We start from the raw sequence: 27,359 nt of genomic DNA on the forward strand, positions 1-27,359 counted from the left end.
TGTACAAAAACAAAGGCGAGAAATCAGACTGCTCAAACTACAGGGGAATCGCGTTGCTCTCCATTGCAGGCAAAATCTTCGCTAGGATTCTACTAAATAGAATAATACCTAGTGTCGCCGAGAATATTCTCCCAGAATCACAGTGCGGCTTTTGCGCAAACAGAGGAACTACTGACATGGTCTTTGCCCTCAGACAGCTCCAAGAAAAGTGCAGAGAACAAAACAAAGGACTCTACATCACCTTTGTTGACCTCACCAAAGCCTTCGACACCGTGAGCAGGAAAGGGCTTTGGCAAATACTAGAGCGCATCGGATGTCCCCCAAAGTTCCTCAACATGATTATCCAACTGCACGAAAACCAACAAGGTCGGGTCAGATACAGCAATGAGCTCTCTGAACCCTTCTGCATTAACAATGGCGTGAAGCAAGGCTGTGTTCTCGCACCAACCCTCTTTTCAATCTTCTTCAGCATGATGCTGAACCAAGCCATGAAAGACCCCAACAATGAAGACGCTGTTTACATCCGGTACCGCACGGATGGCAGTCTCTTCAATCTGAGGCGCCTGCAAGCTCACACCAAGACACAAGAGAAACTTGTCCGTGAATTACTCTTTGCAGACGATGCCGCTTTAGTTGCCCATTCAGAGCCAGCTCTTCAGCGCTTGACGTCCTGCTTTGCGGAAACTGCCAAAATGTTTGGCCTCGAAGTCAGCCTGAAGAAAACTGAGGTCCTCCATCAGCCAGCTCCCCACCATGACTACCAGCTCCCCCACATCTCCATCGGGCACACAAAACTCAAAACGGTCAACCAGTTTACCTATCTCGGCTGCACCATTTCATCAGATGCAAGGATCGACAATGAGATAGACAACAGACTCGCCAAGGCAAATAGCGCCTTTGGAAGACTACACAAAAGAGTCTGGAAAAACAACCAACTGTGATTATATTAACACTGCTTTGTTCACCCCTGCTGATTGCTGCTCCTCATTGCGAAATAATACCGTGAAACTTTGCCGTTAGGAAGAGCACCCAATAGTAAACCTGTTAATTCCACAGGGGGGAAAAAATACGTCCTTCATCCTGGGTGAAAACACTAGTTAGAATGGGCAGAGTTAGCAATGATACATTGAAGGCAAGCACCAAGGGAAAGTACAAGGATGAAAGTCATTAATAGATTTATTTTTTCTTAATTGGAAGTGCTTCGATATTGATTTGCCCTAGGAATATTGTTTTTTTTTCTTTTTATCATTAAGACAAATAAGTGGGGAGGGGGCGTTGCGGGTTTAACTGCAGATGACAGATCATATTAAAGAACAACTTGATCACATCAGACAAGTCTTACATAAGGGAATTTTACATGTATTATTTGTATAATTTTTGTAATCAATATTAGTTTTGAACATAGCTCGAGTTATGATTTAATTGTTTAATTATTATAATTATAAAATTTGATGTTCTGAATGAAAAAAGTTATGTAATAATCATGGTTATGTTCCTAATTTACTATTGATATATGATATGTATAGGATATGATTTGATTTATGTTATCATTTGTATAACCTGTGTAAAGGGTTTCTGTTAAGCTCAATAAAAATATTTAAAAAATAAAAGATATTGATTTGCTTGGCTTCAGCCTTCAAGCATGAAAAAGACAACTGATACGAAAAGTAAATGAGGGATAGTAACATAAAAAACTGTATGCCACAGAAAATTTGAGGTTCTCTTTAATTGTTATTATTTGTGGGGGTGAACTTCACTGCGAAAGCAATAGTTGTTGCGGCATCGAGGTTGAAGACTGATCACTTTCCTGTCAAACAGTAGCGTTCAACTATCGACTGTATCAGAGGAGCTCCAGCCTAAAGAATGAGGGGAAGGAGAAAGCACCCAAGCACTGTCCTTGTCTTTTGCAAACCTGTCTCCTGTATTGGTGAGAACCTTTTACAAGCTGAAGCCCTTGAGCTGCAACACTATAAGCAATGGACCAATGGTGGATTGATGTGAAACCTTGAACAGCAATAATTTGTAGTGAATAAAGCAGATAATTTTTCAGTGTCCTTGGACATGCAGAGAAATTCTCCTACAATTCTAATTTATTTTGTAGATGGTGGAGCAGTATCACAAAAGAAGAAATTGTGCCATTAAATACAGAATAATATGGTTTGACATGAAAGTGTAACCATATCTATTAAACATTTCCTGAATGGTGATCAATCCATCAAAACATGAGAAATAGGAGCAGAAATAGGCCATCTATTCCATCAAGCCTGCTCTGCCATTCAATATAATCATGGTTGAGCTGCCTGTTCATTAAACCTGCCTTTTCCCCATTGTGAGAGTACAGAATACTATCACCAATATATATATTTGTGTATATTTACATATATTAGCAGTGATTGGCTGATAGCTGTAGCTCTCATAAAGGGCTGCTCCTAACCAGACCCAGGTCAGTCTGCACTGGTCGATCTCGATGTAATATGCTCCAGTCCTTTGCTAATAAAAGCCTTCATTTGAATCGACAAATTTTTGAGTCATTCAACGCGCAACACCCATAACCCTTTATTCCCCTACTATGCAAAACTCTATCCAACTGTGCCTTAAATATATTTAATGAGGTGGTCCTTATTGCTTCTTTGGGCAGAGAATTCCACAGTCACTGGTCTCTTGGAAAAACAGTCCCTCCTCATCTCTACCCAAAAACCTAAACCTGCAGGCTATGTTTGCTAGTCCCTCCAATGATTTTGTGGTGGGAAAAATGAGTAATGATAATGGCACTGAAAATCCTGGAGATATTTTGACCTCCTCCAAGTGCAAAAAAAAACAGCTTGCAATTTGGAATTGGTCCTTCCAGATGCATAATGGACATGATCTTCAACATTCAGCAAATCCTAAAGGAACACTTAGAGACACAGGGTTATTTTTTTTAAACTCTTAACACACTTTCAATTTGTTTATCCAGAAGAACTGTGGAGCATCTTTTTTTTCCCAGATGTGGCTGTTTTCAGAAATTAAGGTCTATTATATGACTGCAGTATGATGGCGTGCAAGCTGCCTTCTTATCCAGTGGATCTGCAACAGACATAATTTCATTACGACTCAGTATCAAGCATCATGCTAATCCTTTGCCCAATCCCTCCTTCTGCCTTGTTATCCACTTCAGCAAATTGACTTACTGATGGATTAACTCCAATCTGCATGTCATTTGGATACAGTTCAATCTAATCATGGACCTGAAATGCTAATTAAGCTTCTCCCTCCACAGATGCCTCCCTGTCTTCTGATTATCACCAGTGAATTTCAGTTTGTTTTCCAATTTCCACCATCTGCAGCTTTATGCCCTTTAATTGTGACCCAAACTCTATGTCACTGCTCCAGAGCACTCAATAGCAAACTTGTCTAATGCACTGGAGGGGAGAAAAAAAAACATTCTCCATCCTGGCTGAAGTACCAAGGAGAAAACCAATTAGAAGCTGCAGAAGAAGGTCATCCACCAGTCAGAACAACTTAGTTACTGAGCTGCAGAATATGGATGATGCTGCTCTATTCACCACCTTAGAGGCCAGTCTAAACTTATTCTCTCATTCATTGAACCATACAATGAATGGGCCTTACTCTAGACATCAGCAAAGCAAAGGTGCTGATGGCCCCAGTATGAGTTTACACTATGACTAAAAAGTGCTCAATAGCAAAATTTCAAAATTCTAAATAGATGTATTTAAAAATATATAATTACAGCACATTGGAAGTTGATTCCGGCCATTTAAGCCATGCCATTCAATTACACCCAAATTAACCTACAATCCCATACATTTTAGAAGATGGGAGGAAACTGGAGGAAACCCATGCAGATAAGTGGAGAACAAACAAACTCCTTACAGACAGTGTCAGATTAAAATCTACGTTGCTGTAATAGTGTCATGCTACCCACAATACTAACCATGCCACCTAGTTATGGACCACTTCATTGGCCACCCATTTCACTTCTCCATCCCATTCCTTTGCTAATATGTCTGTCCATGGTCTCATGCATTGCCAGATTGAGACCATCCACAATTTGAAGAGACAACACGTTGTCTTCCCACTGGGCACCCTCCAACATTAATATCAACTTATCTGGCTTTCGTTAACACCCGTGCTCCCATTTTTTTCCCCCTGTCATCTTCCCCCAACTCTTCCTTCCCTGTCTCCTTTCAAACAGACATGACAAATTCTCAACTCTCCCTTGCCAACTAACAACTTTTGTTGGTCTGGATTCCTCCCTAAGCTAGTACTGTGTAAATTCTGAAGTTTTCTAAGATTTATTGCTTCTGGGTCATTCTATTTATTCCTTGAAGAAGGGCTCAGGCCTAATACGTCAGCAATATATCTTTGCCTTTTATAGACGATGACAGACGGCCTGAGTTCCTCCAGCATTTCAGTGTGTTTTTACATATTCACAGCATCTGCAGACTTTTACTTGCTTCTCCATAGTAAGCATTCAATGAAGACAAGCATTGATGATGGAATATCATAATCCCCTTCAATGCAGCAGGTCTCAATTTGGAACAATATATTTGGCCTGAATCACAAGATATTTATCACCTTGCACTTGGCCAGAGGTATTCTCCACTCCTTCTCTGTGAGGTAAGCCTTGCTTTGCCATCATCCTCTCCTGCTCTTGAATAGGCTCACAATCCAGCAGGACAGCAACTGATGTACCCATTCCTATAATAGTGAAAACCCATGCCCCAAAGTGCTTTCAAATGTTGCAGGTTTCTATAGCTGAATCCAATGACCTCACAATATTAACTATCTTTAGTAAATGATTTTACTCCATAATTCAATGCAAAAGAGCTGAATAAGCATGCTACAGGTTTGAATTTCTAGCCTGTGATGGTCTTTGCTTGCAAAAATATTTTCTGCAATCTTTTATATATATATATAAAAAAAAAAATTTGCTTATTCTTTTCTAAATGCTATCCCACGCTAAGGCTTTGGAGAGAGCATTTCAGGTTTCCACTAAAATGCATTATTTCACAGGAATGATAACTTGAATTGACATTACCCTTTTTCTTTCTTTTAGATAGTTTTAAAGGATGATTCCATTTCATAGAATCTTAAGAATGTACAGCTGGAGAAACATACCCTTTCTGTCCACCTTGTGAAATCTATTAATTCTAATCCAATTTGTCTGCATTAAATGTTTGATTTTTTTTTAAATTTTAGATTTATTAAAATATTTTATTCAGCAATTTTAAGCCATAACAGTAAATACATTTCTTTCAATAAAGAACTTTCAAAAATTATACATGAGGTATACAAAATCCAAACCCTCCTTCCTTCCTCCCCAAACATAAGAAATTGAAGCAGGAGTTGGCCATCCGGCCCATCGAGCCTGCTCTGCTATTCAATAAGATCATGGCTGATCTGATCACTGACTCAACTCCACCTACCTGCCTTTTCCCCATATTCTGTGATTCATTTTTTATGTAAAAATCTGCCTAAATGAACCTTAACTAAAGCAAAAAAGAAGGAAGAGAAATCAAATAGAAGAGAGAAATTCTCGATAATATCAAGAAGATAAAATATGTAGCATAACATTTTAAAAAATATAATGTTGCTGTAGATTACCAAGAGATGGGGTCTTCAGAGAGTCTGTTAAACAATCATACCCACATTTTTAGACATACACCACAGTAACAGGCCATTTCAGCCCATGAGTCCATGCCACTCAATTTACACCTACCCCCAGTATGTTTTGAACGGTGGGTGGAAACTGGAATTCCCGGGGAAAACCCAAGCAGACTTGGGGAGAGCGTGCAAACTCCTTGCAGACAGTGTGGGATTCAAACTCCGGTCCTGATTGCTATCAATGTCTAAGTGTTACGTTAAGTGCGACACCAACTGTGCTGCTTATATCCCTCCGCACCTTTCCTCCCCAAGTCCCTGTCCATACAACTCTTAAATGTTGGCATTGTATCAGATTCTTCCACCTGTTTTAGCAATTTGTTCCACTGCATGAATAACTTACCCCTCATATTTCCTTTAAATTTCTCCCCTCTCACCTGAAGCCTACGCCTTCTGCTGTTTGTCAATTCTTCCCAGAGGGAAGAAATGACTATCAATCCTATCTCTGCCCCTGATAAAATAATGTTATCAATGTTCATATGGTCATCTTGCAGCCTTCACTCTGCCTTTGAGGACAAACTCTAAATAAGACACTAGAGAATATGCTTGTGGCATCATTAACAATGAAATTGGCACTGTGATTGCTCAGAGACAACACCTTTTATGCTAATTACCCTTTACGAAATTGATCATTGCTATTGAACTGCAAAAGGAGAAAAGCGAGCAATTTTTTTAAAAATTCAGCTGCTCAAATAAAATCTTTTTCTAAAGCACATGCAATCATGAACCCATATATTTGATTTCCTGATTATATTTTATTTCTGCATAAGTGTCCTGATTTTGAAGTGATTGCACCTCCAATTTCCATCTTTCGCTCCATGAATTAATTGAGGCATCAACCACTTTAGGTTTGTAAAATAAAATCTTCCTGGTACTGTGTGTAATGTTGATGTGTCCGGTGAGGATGTTGCAAGTATCTCTTGAGATGATTTAATCCATCACCCTCAGAGATTTTCACAGGTTGCCTGATTAATACTTGCAGAGAAGGACCAGAGAATTCGATAGACCCTTTACCTCCTCATGAAAAACAACTGTTAGAATTTGAAAAAAAAATTAATGGATATAAAACCGAGATGGAGAACAGGTTGAAAATTAAGAAGTGTATTTCGACTAAATAAGGAATATGGAGCAATTCCAAGATAAAGTCATCAAAATACAGGAAATCGTTTCTTCTGTAGTCGTTGAGGAAGAGAAGTAAAATACAGATGACATGATCAACAAGATGTATGATATAAGTCATTAGAGAAGAAATAGGCTGTTCAGCCCATCAAGTCTACCACACCATTTAATCATGAGCTGATTCATTTTCCTACTCAGCCCCACTGCCCATTCTTGTCCCCAAGACCTTTGATGTCCTGGCTAATAAAGAACCTATCAATCTCTGCCTTAAATGCACTTAATGACCTGGCATCCATAGCAGATTGTGGCAACAAATTCCACACATTCATCACTATCTGGCTGAAGAAATTCCTCCGCATCTCTGTTCTAAGCAGACACTCATAAATCCTGAAGTTGTGCTCTCTTGTCCTAGACTCTCCCACCATGCGAAACAACCTTTCTACATCCACTCTCTAATGTGGAAACAAGTCTAAATACAGAGTGTAATGAGATGAATGAGGACAAATACGCTTTTAATAGCTTATAATTAATGGCCGGTAGATACAATAGCCCTCAAGTGAATCTGAGATAAGTGGGGAAAACCAGGGTTTATAATGGGATAGGTGAGGGTGGAGCCAAGGGAGGAGCCAGCCATCTGAACAATGCACAGTCAGTGAATTCCTGTTCACTACATTCACCCCTTCCTTCAGAAGAGAAACGGGTGAAAAACGACCATACATTTAAAAAAAACTAATACTTTACAAATATTTATAAGTTAAGTCTGTCAGGGGATGTACTAATTCTGGTCGAGTGCCGCAGTACTGGAGGATTTTGGGCTTCTTGAACTTCCTGGACCACCTATGGTACACGGTCAGTGGGTCTCAAGGGCTCTGTCTCTGGTCACGGAGTGGATCGGATCATTTCCTCTGGAACTCTGAATGTGGTACTCGGTAATTCCTAGCACATTTGAGGCATCATATCCTCAGTTCTGGCAGGTGCCAAGTCTCTGATCGAGACCGTGTCCTCTCTGCCATCAGGGTATGCCACATAGGCATATGTTGGGTTGGCATGCAGCAGGTGCACCTTCTTGATCAGGGATCTGTCTTCCTCCTCCTCACGTGCTTTCTCAGCAGGACTGGCCCCATTGCTATTAGTTAAATCCGGGAGAGTATTCCTGGATGTGGATTCCCTCTGGAACATAAATATAAGCTCTAGAAGAGTTGTATTGGTTGCCGTGCAGAGGAGAGACCTTAAGAGTTGTATTGGTTGCTGTGCAGAGGAGAGACCTTATGGAGTGGAGTGCATGGGTAGGACTTCTTGCCAGCATAAGTCTGGAAAGCCTTTGGACTGGAGAACCAATTTCAGAGTGCAAACAGAGGAACTACTGACATGGTCTTTGCCCTCAGACAGCTCCAAGAAAAGTGCAGAAAGGCTCTTATGGATAATAGTGGCATGTGAGCCTGAAAGCCCCCGAACCCTACTAAAGCATGAGGGTGTGGACAGGGCCCCCGTGTCTACTCCATTGAGATATGTCAGATACACGGGGACCCATGGCCCTACATACCGTTAACAGTCCATTGGGGTGGGGGTAATGACTGCCAATATTTTATCTTGGTCGATACTGGTGCGGAGCACTCGGTGATTCCGGGTAACCCTGACCTCTGCACTGGACTGACATTTTGAATAGAAGGGATGGGAGGAGCGATCACCCTAGTGAAGGAAATAAAAGTCCGTGCCACGGTGGGTGAGGGCCCTTCCCCTTTATGATTACATGCCCTGGTGGCTGCCACTGACGAGTGTATCTTGGCTATCAATATGTTGGCCGGTACGGCCTTTAATACTAGCCAAGGGGGATTTGCATTTGGAATTCGGACTATTACAAAAAGACTAGTGGTGGCTCAGTCTAAGTGGGATCCTGTGATGTTGCCTCCTCCCCGAAACCAGTATGGATTTCACAATATCGCCTCCCTGGGGGGCAGGAAGAGATTACTGCCACCATCGATGCTTTGCAAGAAGAAGGGGTAGTGAGGCCTGCAATATCATCCTTTAATATTACTGTTTGGCTGGTCCAGAAGCCGGATAGCTCCTGGAGAATGACAGTTGACTATCATTTTTTTGAATAAACATGCCCCACCACTTGCTTCGGCAGTTCCGGACATTGTTACCCTTACTGAAAACATGGCTACTGGGAACTCAGGAACATGGTATGCTGTCATTGATCTCACTAATGCCTTCTTCAGTATTCTTATAGCTGAGATCTCAGAGGATCAGTTCGCCTTTACCTGGAAGGGGCATCAGTATACCTTCACCTGCCTCCCTCAGGGCTATGTACACTCTCCCACTATTTGCCACAGCCTAATTTCCTGTGATTTGAAGACGGTGCCAGTATCGCCTTCCTTCTCAATTCACCATTATATTGATGATGTGATGATCCAAGGGGCCACGGAAGAGATGGTACAGAAAGCAGAACAAGAGGATGCCTGGTTTATTGATGGTAGCAGCCGGTGGGTGCAAGGAAAGCAGAAGTGGAAGGCGGTGACTTACTATCCCAGGTCAGGAACTCACCTATTGGAGGAGGGGAATGTTGGCTCCAGTCAGTATGCTGAGTTGAAGGTGGTCTCTTTACCACTAGACCCCCATGATCACCCTCTTCGCTTGTTTACTAATTCCTGGGCTGTGGCTAATGGACGAGTGGTATGGATGCCTGAATAGCAAAAGAATGACTGGCTGGTACATGACCACCCAGTATGGGGCAAACAGTTATGGCAGCTGTTGTGGGATGTTTCCCCTCATCTTGAGATAACCGTATATCATGTTGACACCCATACCAATGCAATGACAGACATGGCACAACATAATGCAGTAGCAGATCAGCTTGCCACTATCAGCCAAGCCGACACCGTCCCCCTGGCTTGATGGGCACACGAACAGAGTGGCCATTTGGGGGAGAAGGGATCAGCTATGTGGGCCCGTACACATGCCTTACACGTCCATCAGGACAATGTCGCATGGTTGTGTGTACATACCCAGCATGCCAGCTTGTGGAGTCCCGTACCATTCCTTCTGATCCTCATGGCCGAACAAGACGGGGTGCTCGCTCAGCTGCGGTCCGACAAATTGATTACATAGGCCCTATGCCAGACTGTATGGGTAAACATTATATCCTAGTAATGGTTGACACCTTTTCGGGCCTGGTTTTTGCTTTTCTCACCAAGACGGCTGACCAAGCTAGCACTATCCAAGGACTAAACCATTTAATTTCTCGGATGCAAGGATCGACAACGAGATAGACAACAGACTCGCCAAGGCAAATAGCGCCTTTGGAAGACTACACAAAAGAGTCTGGAAAAACAACCAACTGAAAAACCTCACAAAGATTAGCGTATACAGAGCCGTTGTCATACCCACACTCCTGTTCGGCTCCGAATCATGGGTCCTCTACCGGCATCACCTATGGCTCCTAGAACGCTTCCACCAGCGTTGTCTCCACTCCATCCTCAACGTTCATTGGAGCGACTTCATCCCTAACATTGAAGTTCTCGAGATGGCAGAGACCGACAGCATTGAATCCACGCTGCTGAAGATCCAACTGCGCTGGGTAGGTCACGTCTCCAGAATGGAGGACCATCGCCTTCCCAAGATCCTGTTATATGGCGAGCTCTCCACTGGCCACCGTGACAGAGGTGCACCAAAGAAGAGGTACAAGGACTGCCTAAAGAAATCTCTTGGTGCCTGCCACATTGACCACCGTCAGTGGGCTGATATCGCCTCAAACCGTGCATCTTGGCGTCTCACAGTTCAGCGGGCAGCAACCTCCTTTGAAGAAGACCGCAGAGTCAACCTCACTGACAAAAGACAAAGGAGAAAAAACCCAACACCCATCCCCAACCGACCAATTTTCCCTCGCAACCGCTGCAACCGTGTCTGCCTGTCCCGCATCGGACTTGTAAGCCGCAAACGAGCCTGCAGCTGACGTGGACATTACCCCTCCATAAATCTTCGTCCGCGAAGCCAAGCCAAAGAAGAAATGATGTACCAGAGGAAATTCAGATAATGGCTCGCACTTCTCCGGGAAGGCAATCTGTGATTGGGCAGCTGACAACAGTATTTTATGGGTCCACCATATTCCTTTTTACCCACAGGCTGCTGGGTTAGTTGAATGAATGAATGGCTTACTGAAGAAACAAATTCGTTTGTTAACACCACTGGGGACCCTGAAGGGGTGTTGCCATGTGCTGCAGCAGGCAGTCGACAATTTGAATCATCGCCTTTGATGGGAGGTACACCTTTCCACCGACTTTTTCACGCTTCTGAACTACAGCCTATTCCAGAGGAAAAACAGTCATTGCCCCGCATTCCCGAGCCAGAGAATGCCGGACAAAAGGTATGGGTGGCACCATCAGGTAGTGGCCCTCCTGTAAAAGGGGAAATAGTGACACCTGCCCAGGGTAACACTCGGTGGGTAGCTATTGAGGGACAGGATGGTTTAGTTTGTTTAAATACTGAATGCTTACGGCATTGTGAGTGACATATGTCAGGCTTCTTTGTTCCAGGTCCTCCATCTTGTGCTCCTGTTGATCTGGCTTAACCGCTGCTTTGATGCAGGCAATTGGATTTGTAATGTCGAGGACGTTCCGAGGGAGTTGCCCATGGGGGACACGGCCCGATGTATCCACTAATATATCTGATATTGTTAAGCATGTTTCAAAATCTGTTTGTGAGCTTCAGTGTCTGGGTATTGTGGCCCACAAGGATAGTTAGAGCCTTGATTGGAATCCTTTTTCATGGTTAAATGGTACATTTGGGGGATTGGGCCACAATATTCTCCATTGGTTGCTCGCATTATTGTTTATTTTTGTGCTTATTATAGTTTTGGTTTCTCTTTTTCGCTCCTTCTGTACTCAAATTCTTGTTAAGTCTCGTGTCTGACAGCCTGTGACCAAGGGATGGAATGTAATGGAAGATTTAAACTGTTTTTTACTTCTGCAGCTGCAAGGCTGAGAACCTGTTTGTTTTTTAGAATCAGTAGACATAACCTAATTTACACCATGAGGCCTAGGATGCAGTTGAATCAGACATTATCTAATTTACACTATGGGGCCCAGGGATGCATATGAATCAGTAGACATTATCCAACTTCCACCATGAGGCCCAGAGATGCAGTTTTCTTTTGTTGGTCGCAGACTTTCAGGAGACCTTGAAGATAATTAAATCATTTGTTCAAAGAGATAAGATCTGAAGTAAACAACTTGGGTAATATAAGCCATGGTCCCATTGCTGAAGTTTGAGACTCTCCAAGAGGTGGCAACATCTCTCAGCAAGAAGAAGAACTTCAAGAGTCCAGCTAACATCCTGGTCGAGGGAGGTGGAGAAGCTGCTACCGGCGCCCCGACAACCTACTACAAGTGTGCAGTCGTTGCCTCGCTTTGGCAGTTGGGACCAGTCCAGGCGTTGATAAGTATAATTGGGAAGGGCTTGCATATTCTATTGTGAATTCAGCTTTAGATTTAGTATTGAAGCCTTGTATAAACTGAACTGCTCTCGGTGTGTGTGTCTATTTTCTTTTGGTAGCTCGAACACTGTGACCAATCTAAAATGAACAAAGTGAGAGGTACAAGTTTACCTAAGACAGTGACCTAGTAGGATTTGGGGGAAAAAAAGGCAACCAACATGTCTACCTGGTTAAGGGAAATGAGCAGAGCTACGTCAGAGGCATCGCATTCCATCTGGGGTAGGTGAGGATGGAGCCAAGGGAGGATCCAGCCATCAGAACATTACATAGATAGTGAATTCCAGTTCACTGCACAGAGTGGAAAAGAAAGGTATGGATTACAAACTGTACAAGTAATGTCATACAAGTTAGAAAAGCCCTGAAGAAAAAGATTGCTGAGATAAGGTCACGTTTTTGGTCAAACATCATAATCAGCAAATCAATGTACTTTGGGAATTCAAATATCCTGTAAGAACCGTCGAACAAGGCCATATAGTTAACAAACATCAAAAGTTAGGACACAGTTGCCCGTGGCAAATAAAGATTGGTCTATAGAATTATGCAAGTTATCAATAGCAAATAAACTCTTCCATAACAAAGAAGAACACCAAAGAGAAAGATAGAAAGAAAAAAGACCCATAAATGAGCTGGACAAAGAATTGCTGAAAATTGAGCTCGATAAGGAGCGAACACCAGAAGTCTGAATAATGTAGCAAAATCAACACAGCCAACCAAATAAATGAAGAAACCACCAAGCCATAAAATCCATTAAAAAAAGGAAAATAAAGAGAATCACTTGAGTGAGTTGTTGAAGATATATCCTGAATTAGCAGCATCAACCCTGGATCTCTCTTGTATTTTTTCTTTGGCTTGGCTTCGCGGACGAAGATTTATGGAGGGGGTAAATGTCCACGTCAGCTGCAGGCTCGTTTGTGGCTGACAAGTCCGATGCGGGACAGGCAGACACGGTTGCAGCGGTTGGGAAAAGGAAAGAAAACCATATTAGTGGACCAAAGCAGATTGGTTAAAAAAAATGTATATTTTTTTGACAAATGGCGTCACATTTTTATATCTGCCAAGTGAGGGAGTGTTGCAGATCACAATCCATATAGCATTTGTCAGAAAAAGCATGAAAAAAGACACCTGACTTACTTTACAGGCAAAGCCCAGAAAGATAATAGCAGCTCAATAGAAAGTTCATTGAGTTTTGAAAAAAATCTTTGCAAAACATAATTTAGTATCTCAATTCATCATAAATAAGTCTCCACTCATGATGCTGAACAGCACAGTCGTCATGTGTACAGGCCTATTTTCTGTGCTGTCGCATTCTATGGTTGTGTGGTTCTACGATGCTAACACTTTACAAAACATTGCTTAGATTACAGTTGCAATTCCGTGATGCTTTTGGAAGATATAAAGAGATTAGAAAAGGTACAGAAGAATTTTATCTAAATTATTGAAGTGTTCAATAATAATGAGATTGAGGAACCTGTTTCCCTTTTGCTGTTTGGATTTGTGTGGGTCCCACAGGTTAAGAACCAGACCAAAGTTGAGGTACAAAGCACACGTTTATTTCGGGGATGCAAATGGGACAACAGGGTCAATGTGCTAGGCAAAACTCTACACACATACACACACAATACACTTTGGATAATGAGGAAGGAACCGAGAGAGACTGGGGGAAATTACATGAACATACACTTTCAACAGTCAGGATCAAGGTGATACTACGTGCTCCCACCCCTTGACCAATATGGACGCGGCTCTTGCTACGTAACCTCGGGGTCACCCCAACCCAGTGTGAAAGGTGCTACTTACATTCCACGAGGAGTCCAAAAGAGGCTGAACAAAGGGGCACGTGGTCCTTTATAGTTCTGCAGGCAGTATTGGAAGGTCAATCACTTGGGGCAGGCTGGGCCCCATTGGCTGCTGTGGTCAATGGCTCGAAGCCAAATGCAGGGGCTCAGCAGAGGTCAGCTGTGGTGATTCACCTGGGTCAATTGGGTAAAGGTCAGGGCTGAGCCTGGGCAGGCTGATTTAGGGTGGCCAATTGTAAGCATCACCTTGATGGGTTAGGGTGAGTCTTTGACCTTGATTGGCAGGTAGTGTGTCCTCCGAACAGGAGCGCAGCAGCTGCCTTTCCATTACAACTTTCCAGAAGAATGAAGGTAAAGAGGAAGTTTATTTGAGGTGTTCAAAATCACAGTGACATTTATTGAATAAATATGGAGAAATTTATTTGAGTAACTAAAAGGTCAGTAACCCAAGGGCTCACATTTATAGTGTTTATCATTATAACCTGATGTGGTGCTTGGAAATATTCGCTTCACTGTGAGTTTTTGTGTTTTGGCAAGTATTGTCTTGCGTGATTGTGGGAAAAAATTCAATTGCCAGCTTCAAATAAAAATTGAACTTTTTTTTTTTTTTTTTTTTTTAATTTTTTTATTTTTCACACCATAAATCACAATAGCCATGATATACACTTTTTCTTTTCCACACATTTACAGTGACTTTTTCTCCCTCCCCCCTCCCTCCTCCCAAGCCACCCCCCCATCCCCCCCCCCCTCATCCATTTTAGTTATACAATCTAGGTTGCATTAATTCAGTTAGACAATGTTGTCATTCAACAAAAATACACCAGAAATTCTACTGAGTCCATTCTTTTCTTCTCTTCTCCTTCCATCAACTTAGGTAATGTTTGTTCCCGGTAGGTTTTCGCTATTGTATTTAATGTAAGGCTCCCATACTTGTTCGAATATTTCAATATTATTTCTTAAACTATATGTTATTTTTTCTAATGGAATACATTTATTCATTTCTATATACCATTGTTGTATTTTCAAATTATCTTCCAATTTCCAGGTTGACATAATACATTTTTTTGCTACAGCTAGGGCTATCTTAACAAATCTTTTTTGTGCATCCTCCAAGTCAATTCCAAATTCTTTATTTTTTATGTTACTTAGGAGAAAGATCTCTGGATTCTTTGGTATATTGTTTTCTGTTATTTTATTTAATATCTGATTGAGATCATCCCAAAATTTTTCTATTCTCTCACATGTCCAGATTGCATGAATTGTTGTTCCCCTTTCTTTTTTACATCGAAAACATCTATCAGATACTGTTGGGTCCCATTTATTTAACTTTTGCGGTGTAATGTATAGTCTGTGTAACCAATTATATTGTATCATACGCAGCCTCGTATTTATTGTATTTCTCATCGTTCCAGAGCATAACTTCTCCCATGTTTCCTTTTTTATCTTTATATTTAAATCTTGTTCCCATTTTTGTTTAGTTTTACCATTTGTTTCCTCATTTTCCTTTTCTTGCAGTTTAATATACATATTTTTTATAAATCTTTTGATTAACATTGTATCTGTAATCACATATTCAAGGTTACTTCCCTCTGGTAAACTCAAGTTGCTTCCTAATTTATCTTTCAAGTAGGATCTCAGTTGGTAATATGCCAGCGCTGTATCTCCCGTTATATTGTACTTATCTCTCATTTGTTCAAAGGATAAGAATCTACTTCCTGAAAAACAATTTTCTATTCTTTTAATCCCTTTTTTTTCCCATTTTCTAAAGGCAAGGTTGTCCATTGTAAAAGGGAGTAGCTTATTTTGCGTCAATATTAGTTTTGGTATTTGGTAATTTATTTTATTTCTTTCTACATGAATCTTCTTCCATATATTGAGGAGATGGTGTAATACTGGAGAAGTTCTATGTTGTACCAATTTTTCGTCCCATTTATATAATATGTGTTCAGGTATCTTTTCCCCTATTTTATCTAATTCTAGTCTCGTCCAGTCTGGTTTTTCCCTTGTTTGATAAAAATCTGATAGGTACCTTAATTGTGCGGCTCTATAATAATTTTTGAAGTTTGGCAATTGTAAGCCTCCTTGTTTATACCATTCTGTTAATTTGTCTAGTGCTATCCTCGGTTTCCCCCCTCTCCATAAAAATCTCCTTATTATTTTCTTTAACTCTTTGAAGAATTTTTCTGTCAGTTGTATTGGCAATGCCTGAAATAAGTATAGTATCCTTGGAAAAATGTTCATTTTAATACAGTTTATCCTTCCTATCAGTGTTAGTGGTAGCTCTTTCCAATGCTCTAAATCGTCCTGTAGTTTTTTCATTAGTGGATTGTAATTGAGTTTATATAATTGGCCTAGATTTTTGTTTATTTGCACACCTAGGTATCTTATTGCCTGCGTTTGCCATCTGAATGGGGATTCCTCCTTAAATTTTGAGAAATCCGCGTTATTCATAGGCATTGCTTCACTTTTATTTACGTTTATCTTGTATCCCGACACTTCTCCATATTCCTTCAATTTCTTATATAGTTCTTTTATTGATAGTTCTGGTTCTGTTAAGTACACTATCACATCATCCGCAAACAGACTGATTTTATATTCCCTGTCTTTTATTTTTATTCCTTTTATATTATTATCTCTTCTTATCGATTCTGCTAGTGGTTCTATAGCTAGCGCAAACAATAATGGTGATAGTGGGCATCCCTGCCGCGTTGACCTGCTTAAGTTAAATTGCTTTGATACATGTCCATTTACTGTCACTTTCGCTAACGGTCCCTTATATAATGCTTTAATCCAATTAATATACTTCTCCGGTAAACTGAATTTTTGCAATACTTTGAACAAGTAATTCCATTCTACTCTGTCGAAGGCCTTCTCTGCGTCTAAAGCAACTGCTACTGCCGGTGCTTTATTTCCTTCTACTGCATGAATTAAGTTAATAAATTTACAAATATTGTCTGTTGTGCGTCTTTTTTTGATAAATCCAGTTTGGTCTAAATTTACCATTTTCGGTACCTGTTCTGCTAATCTGTTCGCTAATAGTTTAGCTATTATCTTATAATCTGTGTTTAGCAGAGATATTGGTCTATATGACGCTGGTGAGAGTGGATCTTTCCCTTGTTTTAGTATCACTGTAATTATTGCTGTTTTACATGAATCTGGTAAGTTTTGTGTCTCATCAATCTGGTTGATTACATCCAGGAGGGGCGGTATTATTAGGTCTTTAAATGTTTTGTAGAATTCTATTGGGAGTCCATCCTCTCCTGGTGTCTTATTATTTGATAAATTTTTTATTATCTCTTGTATTTCTACTGTTCCAAATGGTTCTGTTAATTTATTTTGTTCCTCTATTTGTAGTTTTGGTAGTTCAATTTTAGTCAAAAATTCATCTATTTTCCCTTCTTTCCCTTCGTTTTCGGTTCGGTATAATTGTTCATAGAATTCTCTGAAGTTTTCCTTAATTTCTTTTGGATTATATGTAATTTGTTTGTCTTTTTTCCTTGTTGCCAATACCATTTTCTTAGTTTGCTCTGTCTTAAGCTGCCATGCTAGGATTTTGTGTGTTTTTTCCCCTAGTTCATAATATTTCTGTTTTGTCTTCATTATATTCTTCTCCACCTTATATGTTTGTAATGTTTCATATTTTATTTTTTTATCCGCCAATTCTCTTCTTTTGGTTGTATCTTCCTTTATTGCTAATTTTTTTTCTATGTTTATTATTTCCCTTTCCAACTGCTCTGTTTCCTGATTATAGTCCTTCTTCATCTTGGTTGCATAACTTATTATTTGCCCTCTAATGAATGCTTTCATTGCGTCCCATAGTATAAACTTATCTTCCACTGATTCCGTATTTACTTCAAAGTACATTTTTAATTGTTTTTCAATAAATTCTCTAAAATCCTGTCTTTTAAGTAGCATGGGGTTTAATCTCCATCTATACATTCTTGGAGGGATGTCTTCTAGCTCTATTGCCAATAACAGGGGTGAGTGGTCCGATAATAGTCTAGCTTTATATTCCGTTTTCCTAACTCTCCCTTGTATGTGGGCTGATAACAGGAATAGGTCTATCCTTGAGTATGTTTTATGTCTAGTCGAGTAGTATGAGTATTCCTTTTCCTTTGGGTTTTGTTTCCTCCATATGTCCACAAGTTTCATTTCTTGCATTGATTTAATTATAAATTTGGTTACTTTGTTCTTCCTGTTAATTTTTTTCCCCGTTTTATCCATATTTGGATCCAAATTCAGATTGAAATCCCCTCCTATTAGTATGTTCCCTTGCGTATTAGCTACCTTCAAAAAGATATCTTGCATAAACTTTTGATCTTCTTCGTTAGGTGAATATATATTAAGTAGATTCCAAAGCTCTGAATATATCTGACATTTTATCATAACATATCTCCCTGCTGGATCTATTATTTCCTCTTCTATTTTAAATGGCACATTTTTGCTAATTAATATAGCCACTCCTCTTGCTTTTGAATTATACGATGCTGCTGTTACATGTCCTACCCAATCTCTCTTTAATTTCTTGTGCTCCAATTCAGTTAAATGTGTTTCTTGGACAAATGCTATATCTATTTTTTCCTTTTTCAGTAAATTTAGTAGTTTCTTCCTTTTAATTTGGTTATGTATTCCATTAATATTTAGAGTCATATAGTTCAGCGTAGCCATTTTATATTTTGTTTATCTTCTCTTTCCGTTTTTCCATCATTACCTTTCCTCCTTTTCCATTTCTGTTTTCTTATTTTCAACTCTTTACCAGACAACATTCCTACAACATCCAACATTTTCCTTATTCTCCTATTTCTATCTTCTTTATCCCCAATCTCCCCTTCCCCTCCTGAGTTGCCCTTTATCCCTTGTCGGACAACCACATCTCCCCTCTCCATTTGGATTTGCGAATCCACTCGCAAGCGTCAACTGATTTTGCAGTGACCGCTCTTTTCCCCCCACCCAGCCCCCCCCAGAAAAGATTTCGTTTTTTATATGTCCCAAAGGTCACTCTTTTAGTTCCCTCCTTAATCTCTCTATTCCATTACCTTCCCTTATTAATTCTTGTCTATACTTTCTATGTTTTCCTCTAATTACAGATACTTTCACATATGCCCATTGTCTCTATTCACTCTTATACCTCTTTACCCGCATACATATCAATCGTGGTCATTTTTACCCTCCTTACCCGTCTTCATCCCTCAGTCTATTTTTGTCTTTACCCACATACATATCAATCGTGATAATTTTTGCTCTCATTACCCGTCTTCATCCCTCAGTCTATTTTTGTAATTGTTCTGCAAATTTTCGTGCTTCTTCTGGATCCGAGAATAGTCTGTTTTGTTGTCCTGGAATAAATATTTTCAATACCGCAGGATGCTTCAGTGTAAATTTATATCCTTTCTTCCATAAAATCGCTTTTGCTGCATTGAACTCTTTTCTCTTCTTTAGGAGTTCAAAGCTTATATCTGGATAAATGAAGATTTTTTGCCCTTTATACTCCAGTGGTTTGTTGCCCTCTCTTACTTTTTCCATTGTCTTCTCCAGTACCTTTTCTCTTGTAGTATATCTTAGGAATTTTACTACAATAGATCTTGGTTTTTGTTGTGGTTGTGGTTTAGGGGCCAATGCTCTATGTGCCCTTTCTATTTCCATTTCTTGCTGTAGTTCTGGACATCCTAGGGCCTTAGGGATCCATTCTTTTATAAACTCCCTCATATTCTTGCCTTCTACATCTTCCTTAAGGCCCACTATCTTTATGTTATTTCTTCTGTTATAATTTTCCATTATATCTATTTTTTGGGCTAGTAATTCTTGTGTCTCTTTAGTTTTTTTATTAGATTCCTCCAATTTCTTTTTTAAGTCTTCTACCTCCATTTCTGCTGCTATTGCCCGTTCTTCCATCTTGTCCATTTTTTTCCCCATTTCTGTTAAGGTCATATCCATTTTATTTATTTTCTTTTCTGTGTTGTTTATTCTTCTTCTTAAATCATTGAATTCCTGTGTTTGCCATTCTTTAAATGACTCCATGTATCCTCTAACAAGAGCAAGTACCTCCTTTACCTTGCCTATCTTTTCTTCTTCTATTTCCCTGTACTCTTCCTCTTCCTCTTCTTCTTCCTCTAGGTTGACCATCTGTTGTTTCTTTGCTGCCCTTTCCTCCTCTTCTTTCTTGTTTCTATTGTCTTCTGTGGTCTCTTCTTGCTGCAGGTGTTCTGCAGCTGTCGTTGCCGGCTGTGGAGATCGACTCCCCAGCTGGTCCCCCCTCCCGTCGGTGTGTTTTTTTGTATGCGCATCGCGCATGCGCGAGGAGTCGCGCATGCGCGGTTGCGCACTTTTACTCGGCTCTGTGAGCCATTGTTGTAGTTCTCTTTCTACCGACCTGAGGTAGTGGGGTCTTCTCTCCACAGCGGGCCTCTTCGGACAGGTAAGGCCTTCACCTTTTTCCTCCGTTGTCTTCTCTTCCTCTCTTCTTTCCGTTGATTTTGATTTTTCTCCTTTTGTCTCCATCTTCTTTCCACCTTTATACTCACTTTTCTTTAACTTGTATTTCTGTGCCTTTGTATTTTCTCTTGTTTTTCCCGACTTTTCTGGAGAGGGCTGGAGTTCACCGTCCGGCCACTACTCCATCACGTGACTCCTCTAAAAATTGAACATTTGAAAAGAAATGAAGGACGAGAGGATAGAGAAAGGGAAATAAATTGAATGATTATTTGGATCGCTGTGCCAAATACCCAGCACATGTTGTTGGTTAAGTGGGCTCTTACTCTGCTGGATTATTCAGTAATTCTTCTTTCTGATACCAAATTTTGCTTCCAATTCTTCATGGCTACTGACAGTCCCATGGCGAACACAACATGCTTGGATGATATTTACATTTTTCTCATCATAGATCAATGTTTCTTTGAGCATTACTCTGCTTACAAGTAAAATGGCACACATGCCAATCAGAGAATTATTAATTATGCAATGCTAGATCATGGCATCAAGTTGATTGACAAATAGAGCAGCTTGTATTGCATGATTGGAAATGCTAACAATATATTCACAAACCAAGTCCCGTACCGTGAAATGTCATTTCTTCATAATAAATCAGATGTATCTGGGATGCAGAATGCATTTGAAGAACAAGTGGTGAAGGTTATTAATAGTTGTTTCTGGGGAAGTCAATGGCAGCTTTCGTAAATATTAATTCATTGCTCTGAAAACAAGCTTAATTGACTTCTTAAAATACAAATAAAAGTGAATGGCAAATGTTAATAAAATTTTAAGGCTCTGAGAAAGTGAGATGAAGATTAATGAATAAAAATGAACATAAGATGTATGAGAACTTGTCGAAGGTCAGGTGTAAAATGTGAATGAAAATTTGTGGCATACTTATTTTTACCTCCATCCAGGATGATGGTTATGTTGAGTACCTGTGTGACAGATTATATTATATTTTAAATTATGTAGCTATGTTTTCATGTGAGGATTTTAGTGTAGGTCACACACAGATACAAACTCTTCAAAACAGATCTCATTTAAAATGCCAGAGCTCTGCTCAACCCAGACAGTCCAGGCTCCCAGTGCCTTTGTAAAGTTAATGGAAACTTCTTTGCTGAAGGAATTCACAAGTAGGTGTTAATTGGACAGAGTAATGTATTATTGTTTTGGAAATCAATAGATAAATGGACTCAGAAGATTGGTTTCAGTGCCGCAGTCTGTCTTTTTTTGCAAGCAGAGAGAATCAAAATAGGTTTTTTTTCTCTGAGTGTGACAGGTTTTTTTTCTCTGAGTGTGAGAGAGAGTGCTAGTTTTCTGTAATGGCTTTTGGAAGCAAGATTTGAAACCCCATTTTGAAGACAGTTTGTGAGTTCTGAGGTCAGCCTGTTCAAAGCCATTGTGGTCCATACAAGAGGAGGTGGATGGCTGTATAATGTTTCACCTGAGATAAGGGAAACAGAAAAGGAACTCTGTGGTGGTGACCTGAAAGAATTAGGTTATCATCTGGAAAACCCTGATAGGGCAAGTTTCTTTGACAAGACACTGAAGTGGGTGATTGGAAGGAAACAGTTGTGTGTGTCTAATGAGCAAAAATCTCTCTTTGAAAATCATCAAGAACCTTCCTGTGTGGTAACCATTTACCTTTCAAGAACCAAAGCCTGGTGAAGATTTATAAATGTTAAATTCTGTGCACAGTATAAGAATTGCCTGATGCTGGTGATCTTGGAAGAGTGAGAAGTGAGATTAGATTGTGAATTAAATAACTTTTCTGAACTTATACACTTATTAAATACATGTGTGCTTAGAATTAGAAGGGGGTTAAGTTGGATTAAGTTAAGTTAATAGCAATAATTTAAAATTTGATCCTATTTTTATGTTTAAATAAATTTAAAAGTAACTTTTGTTTAAGAAACCATTTGTCTTGGTGAATTTCTATTGCTGCTGGGTTTTGGAGTCCTCTGGGCCCATCACAACCTGTAACATGGTATGTTTCTTAAAACCTCCCATGTGTCTACTCTTTACTGGCTGTGTGCTTCATTGGGAGCAATATTCTAAGTGCCAGCATCTACTGAGCATTCTTCATTGTTGTCTTTTGATAATTTTCCCTATAGTACAAACAAGATACCCACATCACCAAAATGGAGATGAAGTAAGCACCATTTGTTATATTTTGAGACGGTAATCAGCTTCTGGGATTGGGCACTTTTCCACTCACTGGAAATGGAGATTTTAGCCAAACACAGTTCGCTCCATTGGCACTTTGCAAGACCAGAGACAACGCACCTCCAGATAATTCAATAAAGATATGTAGTCCATAGAGAAAATGATATTACGGTCTAAGTAGAAATACTTATGAATCAGGAGAACAATTACATAAAGTTTCAGCTTGGCAATTAAAAGCAGAACAATCCTCTAGAACAATGAATGCAATTAACGGAATAATAATGAAGTGACATTTAAACCACAAAAAATGATGTACTTAAGGAATTTTATGAAAAAAAAATATACATCTGAATCATTACATGATGAGGAGGCTATCGATGAATATTTGTCTCAAATGATATTACCAAGTTTACCTTAAGTAGGTAAAGATAACTTAGATAATCTTTTTGGTGAACAAAAGGTTTTTGATGCACTTATAGTTTACAAAATAATAAGTCTCCAGAAGAAGACGGGTTCCCATTTGAATTTTATAATGAATTTAAAGACCTATCGATTCCTTGTAATAAAACAAGCCTTTAAACTGCATTATCTTCCAGAATTTTTTCCATGGCAATAATTATAGTTATTCCTAAAAAAGTTCCATTAAAACCAACTTCATATAGACCTATATTATTATTGAATGTTGATATAAAATTATAGCAAAAGAATTAGCAAATAGGATTAATGACTATCTTCCTGAATTGATAAATGTGAACAAGACAGATTTTGTTAAAAATAGACAAACTTTTGAAAGGTTATTAAGTATAATTCATTTAGCGCAGAAGAAAAAAAGATTTGAGTGTAATAGTTTAATTTAACCAGATCTAGTAGACAAAGATGTTCTTCATCACGAGCTTTGCTTGCTATAGAGACACTTGCACAAAAGATTTGTGATGATTGACAATTAAAAGGGCTTGTAATAAATCAGACTGAACATAAAATTAGAGTATCTGCTGATAATGTATTAATTTATTTAACTCAACCATATTTATCATTACCAAGACTTTATAGTCAGTTGTTAGAATATGTGAAAGTCTCAGGCCATAAAATAAACTAGGATAAAAGTGAAATATTGGAATTGGTACAAAGAGACTATTCAGAATGTTGACAAGAACTTCAATTTAATGGACAGATAAGATTAAATGCTGAGGCATACATATTGATAATAATTTGAAAAATGTATATATCTTAAATTATAGCCCAAAATTTAAAAAAAACTGAAGATTTAAAGAGATGGATAAATTTGCCTATTACATTAATCAGAAGAGTTAATTGTATTAAAATCAATATTTTCCCAAGAATTCAATATTTTCTTCAAACTTTACCTATTTCTATGCATCAATTTTTTTTTCAAGATTTAAATAAGTAAGTTATGAAATTTATTTAGAAAAGGAAAATGGTAAGAAATTCATTAGAAAAGTTAACATGGAAATATGAACAAGGAGGAATACAATCTTTTACATAATGTCTCAGAAGTTGAATAGATGGAGATTCAATTTATCAAATCAATGCTTTAGATATGGAAAACAAGTTGGAACTTTTTTCAATCTACATGCTCTTGCTTGAAGGTTAATTCTTTTGGGGCTTTTGTTAGTAAGTTTATACAATGAATTACTGCTGTGAATTTTATGTTAATTCTGGAATTATTGTTGTTAGGAAATTTTGAAAGTATTACTCCTAAATTACCTTTGTCAGATTTTCAATTGAAATTTGTTAGGTTAGCCTTAGTAATAGCAAGGAAATGTTTTGCTGTTATATAGAAATCTGATGTCTCATTAACATTAGAAAGATGGCATGCAGAGTTTCAAAGTTGTATTCCTTTAGAAAAAAAATAATAATTTAAGAGGCAAATCTTCCTTATTTCTACAAATTTTGAGCCCGTATGCTGGAATGAGATGGAAATTAGATATTTTTTTTAAATCCTCCTGACAAGTGGTTTTCCCTGAATGAATAGTAATTTTTTGAATAATATTTTTGGGACCCTTGAATATCATCTGAAGTAATCCAAATTAATATGTTTCTATGTTACTATGTATTTTATAATAAATTTAAATTAGTTATGGGATTAGATTAGGTTGGGGGTGGGGTTAGGGTTTTTAAAAAGTTTTTAGTTTAGTTTTTTTAGTTTTTATTTTTTCTCTTCTTTTTATATATTTTCAACATATATTTGTTAACATTGTAATATTTTCAATATATTATCATTTGTTATTATTATTTTGTAAGATATTGAATTAAATAAAATATTTAAAAACAGATACATAGTCCATTAAAATAATACATTTCTTTGGTGTCTGTGGCTTGAATATACCAAATCTCTACTTTTTTTTTTAACCTTAAATAATCATTAAATAATCTGCTGAAAATATTCAAGTCCAATTCATCTATTGTACCAGTATTTGCCCAACAATGTAACACCCTTATCAGGCAAAGATATGAAACATACAGAGCATAACCATCATCTTCAATGGGAGAGAAATCAGCCCAACACACTACAAATCTTAGTCAGAGACTTTAACCAAGACTGTATCAAGAAAACCCTGTCTAACTTCTACCAGCATGTAACCTGCTGTACCAGCAGTCCCAGCACACTCAATCACTACTATGCCAAAATAAGGAAGGCCTACCGTTCTTTCCTGAGACCACATTTTGGCAAATCTGATCACATGGTGGTGCTCCTTCTGCCTTCATACAGAGGCTTTGTGTAGAGCCAGTGAGGCTTCATACAGCCTCTAAAAAGAGAGGCTCCAAAGGGCAGCTAGAAGGTGGTCACAAGAGGCTGAAGAACAATTACAGGACTTCCTTGAGTCAGCGGATTGGGCAGTGTTCAAGGACTCTGCTGAGAATCTGAATGAGCACAGCAAGACTGCCATATACTTTATCAAAACAGCTGTGGATGCGTGTGCCCCCACCAAATCATTTAGGGTTTTCACCAACCAGAAGCACCAGATGAACAATGAAATCAGGGACCTGCTGAGACCCAAATCAAAGGCATTTAAATCCAGAGATCTAGATCAGTGCAGCAGGAAAGTTCTCTACCAGGTGAAATGAAGATTCTAGATGAAAGTAGAAACAACAAGGGACACCCGACAGCTGTGGAAAGGCATGAATACCACAACCTGTAACAAAACCAAATTTGATATAGTAGCAGATGGCAAAGTTTCTCTTCCGAAGGAACACAATGCCTTCTATGCCTGATTTGACAATTGTTACAGCAAAGAACCACCCCTCCTCCACACCCCCTCATCACGGATGATCCCTTTGTCTGGATCTGAGGATGACGTGCCTGCTACCTTCAGGAGAGTGAATCCAAGGAAAGTGTCTGGCCTAGATGGAAAATTAAAGATCTGTGTTGACCAATTTATCCTGGTTTCCATGGATATCTTCAATATCTCACTCCAGCAGGGCATAGTACCTACCTGTTTCAAACAGGCATCAATCATGAGTGTAGTAACCTGCTTAATGACTATCGACCAGTAGCACTTACATCAAATATAATGAAGTGTTTTGGAAGGCTGGTGATGAAGCAGATCAGAACCTGTCTGAGCAATGACTGGATTAATTCCAGTTCATCTATTGTAGTAACAGGTCTACGGTGGATGCGATATCACTGGCTCTACACAAAGCCCTGGAACACCTGGACAGCAAAGATGCATTTATCAGGATGCTGTTTATCAACTACATTTTGGCACTTAACACCATCATCCCCTCAAAATTGATCAGCAAACTCCAAGACCGGGCAGTATAATTGGATCATGGATTTCATTACCACCAAACCACAATTGGTGAAGATTGACAAGAACTTCTCCTCCACAATCTCTATCAGTACTGGAGTACCACAGGGCTGTGTTCTTAGCCCCCTTCTCTATTCACTTTATACCTACGACTGTGTGGCTTGGTACAACAATAACACCATCTACAAATTTGATGATTAGTGGGTTGTATAAAGGAGGGGATGAGTCAACATACAAGAGGGAGATTAAAAACTTGGCTGAATGGTGTATGAACCTTTCACTTGCAGTCAATATCACTAAAGCTAAGGAGCTGGTTTTGACTTCAGGAAAGGAAGGCCAGAGGTATACAATCCAGTGATGATTTGGGGATCTGAGGTGAAGAGAGTTAACAAATTTAAGTTCTTAGGAATTACTATCTCAAAGGATCTTTCCTGGACCAAACACACCAAGGGCATCAAGAAGAAAGCAAATCAGCACATCTGCATCCTGAGGAGTTTTCAGAGGTTTGATATGACACCTAAAACCCTGGCAAATTTCCTCAGAGGTGTAGAGGAAAGTATGTTGTCCAGCTGCATTACAGACTGGTATGGGAACACCATACCATAGTGGACGCAGCCCAGGTCATGACAGGCAAAGCCATCCCCACTATTGAATATATCTACAGGGAATGCTACCCAAACCACCCAGCACATGCTCTGTTCTTGTTGCTGTCATCAGGAAAGAGGTATAAGTGCCCCAAACTTGCACCACCAGGTTCAGGAACATCTGCTACCCTTGCCCCATCCTACTCCTCAATGACAAACTCAATCGGAGACTCCTTTTAAGGACTCTTACTTGTGCACTTTATTGATTTTCTTTTTGTTCTCTCCATATTGCACAGTC

The 27,359-nt window shown here is 39.2% G+C and overlaps 1 long non-coding RNA gene across 2 annotated transcripts in view; it reads right to left on the reverse strand.

Annotated features, from left to right (window-relative positions):
- Window positions 1-27,359, reverse strand: part of LOC138739933 (uncharacterized) — an 86,455-nt gene that overhangs the window by 12,851 nt on the left and 46,245 nt on the right. Inside the window, exon 3 of one of the 2 annotated variants that reach the window (XR_011342579.1) lies at window positions 2,944-3,066. The exons of the other annotated variant lie outside the window; for it this stretch is intronic. This is a non-coding gene — a long non-coding RNA (uncharacterized lncRNA). Of the gene's footprint in view, window positions 1-2,943; window positions 3,067-27,359 lie in introns of those variants that run through there. 2 annotated transcript variants of the gene reach the window in all.

The sequence above is a fragment of the Narcine bancroftii genome, chromosome 7 (genome assembly GCF_036971445.1).
Source record: "Narcine bancroftii isolate sNarBan1 chromosome 7, sNarBan1.hap1, whole genome shotgun sequence".
In the NCBI taxonomy this organism is placed as follows: domain Eukaryota; kingdom Metazoa; phylum Chordata; class Chondrichthyes; order Torpediniformes; family Narcinidae; genus Narcine; species Narcine bancroftii.